The 7,991-nt window shown below is 42.5% G+C and overlaps 1 pseudogene across 1 annotated transcript; it reads right to left on the bottom strand.

The window, feature by feature from the left end:
- Positions 1-4,982: 4,982 nt before the first annotated feature.
- LOC128587161 (glyceraldehyde-3-phosphate dehydrogenase-like) lies at positions 4,983-6,366 on the bottom strand (annotated as a pseudogene). The gene is made up of 2 exons (XR_008380545.1): positions 5,523-6,366; positions 4,983-5,411 (listed from the first exon to the last, which is right to left on the bottom strand). The product of XR_008380545.1 is annotated as a glyceraldehyde-3-phosphate dehydrogenase-like (transcript).
- Positions 6,367-7,991: the final 1,625 nt, after the last annotated feature.

The following is a 7,991-nucleotide window of genomic DNA, read 5'->3' as shown; positions in this document are numbered from 1 at the left end:
ACGTCCATCCAGGTTAATACGAAGGATGTAAAGTCTCCATTTTTTTTTCCTTTTCTTTTTTTTTTTTTATTATTGGGGACTCATTGAGGGTACAATAAACCAGGTTACACTGATTGCAATTGTTAGGTAAAGTCCCTCTTGCAATCATGTCTTGCCCCCATAAAGTGTGACACACACCAAGGCCCCACCCCCCTCCCTCCTTCCCTCTTTCTGTTCCCCCCTCATAACCATAATTGTCATTAATTGTCCTCATATCAAAATTGAGTACGTAGGATTCATGCTTCTCCATTCTTGTGATGCTTTACTAAGAATAATGTCTTCCACGTCCATCCAGGTTAATACGAAGGATGTAAAGTCTCCATTTTTTTTAATGGCTGAATAGTATTCCATGGTATACATATACCACAGCTTGTTAATCCATTCCTGGGTTGGTGGGCATTTAGGCTGTTTCCACTTTTTAGCGATTGTAAATTGAGCTGCAATAAACAGTCTAGTACAAGTGTCCTTATGATAAAAGGATTTTTTTCCTTCTGGGTAGATGCCCAGTAATGGGATTGCAGGATCAAATGGGAGGTCTAGCTTGAGTGCTTTGAGGTTTCTCCATACTTCCTTCCAGAAAGGTTGTACTAGTTTGCAGTCCCACCAGCAGTGTAAAAGTGTTCCCTTCTCTCCACATCCACGCCAGCATCTGCAGTTTTGAGATTTTGTGATGTGGGCCATTCTCACTGGGGTTAGATGATATCTCAGGGTTGTTTTGATTTGCATTTCTCTAATATATAGAGATGATGAACATTTCTTCATGTGTTTGTTAGCCATTCGTCTGTCATCTTTAGAGAAAGTTCTATTCATGTCTCTTGCCCATTGATATATGGGATTGTTGGATTTTTTCATGTGGATTAATTTGAGTTCTCTATAGATCCTAGTTATCAAGCTTTTGTCTGATTGAAACCCACAGCCAATATTTTACTGAATGGAGTAAAACTCAAAGCTTTTCCTCTTAGAACTGGAACCAGACAAGGTTGTCCTCTGTCACCTTTACTATTCAACATAGTGCTGGAAGTTCTAGCCAATACAATTAGGCAAGACAAGGAAATAAAGGGAATCCAAATGGGAGCAGAGGAGGTCAAACTCTCCCTCTTTGCTGATGACATGATCTTATACTTAGAGAACCCCAAAGACTCAACCACAAGACTCCTAGAAGTCATCAAAAAATACAGTAATGTTTTAGGATATAAAATCAATGTCCACAAGTCAGTAGCCTTTGTATACACCAATAACAGTCAAGATGAGAAGCTAATTAAGGACACAACTCCCTTCACCATAGTTTCAAAGAAAATGAAATACCTAGGAATATACCTAACGAAGGAGGTGGAGTACCTCTATAAAGAAAACTATGAACTCCTCAGAAAGGAAATAGCAGAGGATATTAACAAATGGAAGAACATACCATGCTCATGGATGGGAAGAATCAACATTGTTAAAATGTCTATACTTCCCAAAGCAATCTACCTATTCAATGCCATTCCTATCAAAGTACCTACATCGTACTTTCAAGATTTGGAAAAAATGATTCTGCGTTTTGTATGGAACCGGAAAAAACCCCGTATAGCTAAGGCAGTTCTTAGTAACAAAAATAAAGCTGGGGGCCTCAGCATACCAGATTTTAGTCTGTACTACAAAGCCATAGTGCTCAAGACAGCATGGTACTGGCACAAAAACAGAGACATAGACACTTGGAATCGAATTGAACACCAAGAAATGAAACTAACATCTTACAACCACCTAATCTTTGATAAACCAAACAAGAACATACCTTGGGGGAAAGACTCCCTATTCAATAAATGGTGTTGGGAGAACTGGATGTCTACATGTAAAAGACTGAAACTGGACCCACACCTTTCCCCACTCACAAAAATTGACTCAAGATGGATAAAGGACTTAAATTTAAGGCATGAAACAATAAAAATCCTCCAAGAAAGCATAGGAAAAACACTGGAAGATATTGGCCTGGGGAAAGACTTCATGAAGAAGACTGCCATGGCAATTGCAACAACAACAACAATAAACAAATGGGACTTCATTAAACTGAAAAGGTTCTGTACAGCTAAGGAGACAATAACCAAAGAGACAACCTACACAATGGGAAAGAAATGCTCTTGTTTTTCACCTTTATTCTGAACATAACAGTGCAAATTTAAAACAATAAAGAACCATCCAAAGATCAGATCAATTTAACTCTGATTATGGAGAGAGCATGGGAATGGGAAGATAGGCTGGATCTCTCCAGCAGTGAAGAGATGACCGCAGGTGGTCAAACTCCTTTAAGAAATTTAAGAGCCCTTCTGCCCCTCTTCCTGTGGCCTAGTCCTAGCAGTCCAGGCTTCACATAAATAGAATTCTCTTGCCTAAGCTTTTGGGTGATGCCAAAAGTGATGAAATTTACATGTGTCCTTCCTGATTTGTTGATGGAAAAATTAACATTAGGTCCTGCTTTCATATCCTAGCTGCCTATTTATGGGTAGTACTGACGTGGGTAGTACCTGCCTAGCTGGACCCTTTCTCCCACCCATTGCACACACCCAAGTCTCCCTCGAGCAGGTGCTTTCCACCTGCCTACTCTGAGGGGCCCCAGAGAGTATTGGAGCATCACGTGTTCTGTCAGCCCAGAAATCACTCTTACTCCCCTTATACCCTGAAATTTGATTCCTTAAATTGAATAACATCAGAGTGTAGTGACTTTGCCTAGAAACTCTGGACAAGTTACTTCTTCAGGTTTCAGTTTCCTGTTTACAGGGTAGGGCTAATAATAATAGTACCTACCTTAACATGTGGTTGTGACTATTTAAACATTCTGTGGGAAAAGCACTTCGCACTTGCCCTGATCATTATCTCTTGAATGTCCTTTGAGACTATATATATATTTTTTGAGACAGAGTCTCACTTTGTTGCCCCGGGTAGAGTGCTGTCCCATCATAGCTCACAGCAACCTCAAACTCTTGGGCTCAAGTGATCCTTTTGCCTCTGCCTCCCTGGGAGTTGGGACTACAGATGCCCTGCACAGTGCCCAGCAAGTTTTTTCTATTTTTAGTAGAGACAGGGTCTCGCTCTTGCTCAGGCTGGTCTTGAACTTCTGAGCTCAGGCAATCCACTTATCTCAGCCTCCCAGAGTGCCAGGATTACAGGCGTGAGCCACCAAACCCAGCCAGGCTTTAGTCTTTACTGTTCTTTTTTTTTTTTTTTTTTCTTTTGGCTGGGGCTGGGTTTGAACCCGCCACCTCCAGCGCCCTACCAGGCTTTAGTCTTTAAAACAGGTTTATTGGCTTGTGCAAATAATTTTTCTTTGGTTCCTTAAGTTACAAAACATGTTTTTATCATTATGTATTTATTATGAATAAGTAATAACATGTTTTGGTCCAGGCATAGTGGCTCACAAATTCTAGCACTCTGGAATGGGTGAGTGAGGCTGAGATGGGTGTATTGCTTGAGCTTAGGAGTTCAAGACCGGTCTTAGGAAGAGCAAGACCACTCATCTCTACTAAAAAATTTAGAAAAATTAGCTGGTTGTGGTGGTGCATACCTGTAGTCTCAGCTACTCAGGAGGCTGAGGCAAGAAGATTGCTTGACCCTAGGAGTTTGAGGTTGATTTGAGCTATGCCATCACAGTACTCTACACAGACTGACAGAGTGAGAGTGTGTCAAAACAACAACAACAACAACAACCATATTTTGCTGTGTATAATGCACCCCCATGAATAATGTGCACCCATGTTTTTAGCCCAAACTTTCAGGAAAAAAAATCTTTCATATTAATTAATATTTAATTTTTTCTTTATTCTAATTTTTTTTAGAACTTTATTCAAATTAGTATGAGGGTACAATATTTAGGTTACATTGTACTCACTTCCAGGGTAAAGTTCCGTTTGTAGCAGAGCCCCTCACTAGGGGGTGTGTTATACATCCTCCCAATGTGCACATTAGGTGAGACCCCACCTCATGCCCTCCCTCCTCCTGCCATTTGTCCTCCCCTTTTCCTCCTCCCTCTTACCTCTACCCCCAAACTGGACTATAATAGTGTCTTTTTGTTCTTACGAACATGTAATTGTTTATATATTGCTTTAATATTAGTATGGAGTACATTGGATATTTATTTTTGCATTTCTGTGATACTTTACTAAGAAGAATGTATTTCAGCTCCATTCAGGTAAATGTAAAAGATGTAAAGTCTCCATCTTTTTAATGGCTGAATAAGTGTTTTCCCCACACTCTCCATGGTATACATATATCACAGTTTGCTGATCCATTCATGGGTTGATGGGCACTTAGGTTGCTTCCATGACCTGGCAATTATGAACTGAACTGCAGTAAACATTCTAGTGCAAATGCCTTTGTGGTCAAATGATTTTTGTTCTTCTGGGTAGATATCTAGTAATGGGATTACAGGGTCAAATGGAAGGTCTACTTTGAGATCTTTGAGGATTCTCCATACTTCCTTCCAAAAGGGCTGTATTGGTTTGCAATCCCACTAGCAGTATAGAAGTATTCCCTTCTCTCCACATCCACACCAGCAACTTTATGATGTGGGCTGATCTTGTTGGGTTTAGGTGATATCTACAGTGGTTTTTATTTTATTTGGATTTCTCTGATGATTAAAGATGATGAACATTTTTTTATGTGTTTGTTGGCCATTTATCTGTCATCGTAGTGAAGTTTCTGTTCAAATCTCCTGTCCACTTATAGAGACGGTTGCTTGTACTTTTCTTAATTTTTAATTTGAGTTCTCTGTAGACCCTAGTTATTAGGCCTTTGTGAGATTCATAACATGCAAAAATCTCCTCCCATTCTGAGGGTTGTCTGTTTGCTTTGTTTGTGGTACTTTTAGCTGTGCAAAAGCTTTTTAGCTTGACCACATCCCAGTTATTTATTTTTGGTGTTGCTGCAATTGCTGGGGGAGGGTGAGGGTCTCCCTCCTAAAGTTTTTTTTTTTGAATTCAGGGAACTTTATGGATGTTACATGACAAGGTGGGGCTCCTTAGGCCCCTCTTGTTCTTGAGGGGGTCTGGTGTGGAAACTGTCGAGGGGAGATTCTCAGTGAGGTGGGGGACTGAGTAGGCAGGGGCACCCCAGCAGCTAAGGGCCCTTCTCTTCCTCTCGTGCTCTGGCTGGGGCTTGTGGTCTGGGGGTTCTTACTCCTTGGAGGCCATGTGGGCTATAAGATCCACCACCCTGTTGCTGTAGCCAAATTCATTATCATACCAGGCAATGAGTTTGGCAAAGTGGTCGTTGAGAGCAATGCCAGCCGCAGAATCAAAGGTGGAAGAATGGGTGTCACCGTTGAAGTCAGAGGAGACAACCTGGTGTTCGGTGTAACCCAGGATGCCCTTGAGGGGGCCCTCTGATGCCTGCTTCACTACCTTCTTTTTCTTTTTTTTTGGTTTTTGGCCGGGGCTGGGTTTGAACCCGCCACCTCTGGCATATGGGACCAGCGCCCTACCCCTTGAGCCACAGGCGCCGCCATTCACTACCTTCTTGATATCATTGTATTTGGCAGCCTTCTCCAGACGGCAGGTGAGATCCACGACTGACACGTTGGCAGTGGGTACCCAGAAGGCCATGCCAGTAAGCTTCCCATTCAGCTCAGGGATGACCTTGCCCAAAGCCTTGGCTGCACCAGTTGAGGCAGGGATGATGTTTTGGAGAGCCCCGCGACCATCACGCCACAACTTCCCAGAGGGGCCATCCACAGTCTTCTGGGTGGCAGTGATGGCATGGACTGTGGTCATGAGTCCCTCCACAATGCCGAAGTTGTCATGGATGACCTTAGCCAAGGGGGCTAAGCAGTTGGTGGTGCAGGAGGCATTGCTGACAATGCAGAGGCTGTTTTCGTACTTCTCATGGTTCACACCCATCACAAACATGGGGCATCAGCAGAAGGGGCAGAGATGATGACCCTTTTGGCACCCCCCTGTAGGTGAGCCCCAGCCTTCTCCATGGTGGTGAAGACACCAGTGGACTCCACAACATACTCTGCACCTGCCTCACCCCATTTGATTTTGGTGGGATCTTGCTCCTGGAAGATGGTTATGGGATTTCCATTGATGACAACCTTCCCGTTCTCAGCCTTGACTGTGCCATGGAATTTGCCATGGGTGGAATCATACTGGAACATGTAGACCATGTAGTTGAGGTCAATGAAGGGGTCATTGATGGTGACAATATCCACTTTGCCAGAGTTAAAAGCAGCCCTGGTGACCAGGCGCCCAATACGACCAAAACCGTTTATTCCGACCTTCACTTTCACCATGGTGCCTTGGGGATGCGGCTGGTGCTGCACTAGAAGAAGTGGCTGTCTGATGAACGGGAGGACCAGAGAGCCCCTCCTAAAGTTTTTTCCCAGGCCAGTATCTTCAAGTGTTTTCCTCGCACTCTCTACTAGAATTTTTATTGTTTGGTGTCTTAAATTTAAATCTTTTATCCAACGAGAATCAATTTTTGTCAATGGTGATAGGTGCGGGGCCAGTTTCAGTCTTCTGCATGTGGAAGTTCTCCCAGCAGCATTTGTTAAAAAAGGATTCTTTTCCCCATTGCATGTTTTTGTTAGGCTTATCAAAGATTAAATGACGATATGTGGCTGGGTTCATCTCTAGATTCTCTATCCTATCCATAGATCTGTGTCTATTTTTGTGTAGTACCATGCTGATTTGATCTAATTTCTTAAAGGAGAGTGGAAGTGGCCATGCAATGGTGCCTCCTTCTCTGAGGCATGCAGTGTGAAACTGGCTGCTGCAGAGAAGCCTGGGGGAGCCCGGCAGCAGGTGAGAGTAGTCTGGATGACCTGAGCATCTGACCTAACTGGCTACCTGGTTCCTCCCAGCCCAATCTTGTCCCCTTGTCCCTTTCACTTCCTATTCTTACCCGTGTTTGTTGGTGGGAATGTGGCCGAGGCTGCTCTGCTGAGAACCCTGGCTTAGTAGCTGAGAAGCTGAATGTGGATATGGTTGTTGCTTTCTAGAGTTACACTTTTAATGCATAAGCATAAATAAAAAAATTAAAAACATTTATATAGATATTGAATTAGTACTACTCATATATAATGCATTTCTTATTTTTCCCTCATAAATTTGGGCAAAAGTACACATTGTACATGGCTAAATAGGGTATATGATAAAAACTCAGGGTTATTAAACCTACGTGGTCATTGTCCCTAACTTTAGAGGGCAGGAATTTTTAGGGAGAGGAAGCTTGAAAGAAGGTCCAAAGAAAATTTCCTATAAACTCCAAAGCAAGAGGTTAATGCTAAGAACTTAGGGAGGAAGGAGAGATTTAGGGTCCACACAGGAAATTAGCTGTCATTGTGGGATCTAGCCTCCTGTGTATGAGTGGCAGTACAGGGAGCTCGGGTTACACTGGGTCCCAGGAATTCCTCCCCTACGCAGCCTAATGGGAAGGCCGACTCAGTGTTAAGCATCTCCAGGTTCAGGGCTCGAGCACCTCATTCAGATCAGTCCATGTGTTATACCCCAGCAGAGAGAAGTAGGGAAGAGACACAGATTGGTACCTGATGTGATAAAATCCATGTGTCTATGCTTTTTTCCTCTTCAGTGTTTTACTACTTCATAGTTTATTTTTATACAGTTGAAATAATGTAGGTGCTGAGGATTTTTTTAGTCAGGAAAGTGCTCATTTGCAGATCTCAAATGGTTTTGGTTTGGCATGCTTTTTATAGCAATGAATTACTGAATTCTTTCCAGACAGAGCATTTGAAATGATACAATTGATATGATATGATATTTAGTGCTGAGAAAAAAGAGGACTCTTCCAGTATGTATAAAACCGTCTGGTGATGTTCTTTTTCTTACCGTCATTTAAGTTTGTGTTTTAAAGCCATCCTGTCTTCTGTCTCTATTTTCAGCTTCTTGAATGCTGCATTGAAGGGATGAATAAGACTTCCCTGAAAAAGGAGCATCTCTTAGGGAGATGGGATGATGCCTAGT

Source organism: Nycticebus coucang, chromosome 1 (genome assembly GCF_027406575.1).
Source record: "Nycticebus coucang isolate mNycCou1 chromosome 1, mNycCou1.pri, whole genome shotgun sequence".
NCBI classification, from domain to species: domain Eukaryota; kingdom Metazoa; phylum Chordata; class Mammalia; order Primates; family Lorisidae; genus Nycticebus; species Nycticebus coucang.
The sequence above is the reverse complement of the archived record's forward strand: the minus strand, read 5'-3'. Positions and strand labels throughout refer to the sequence as shown.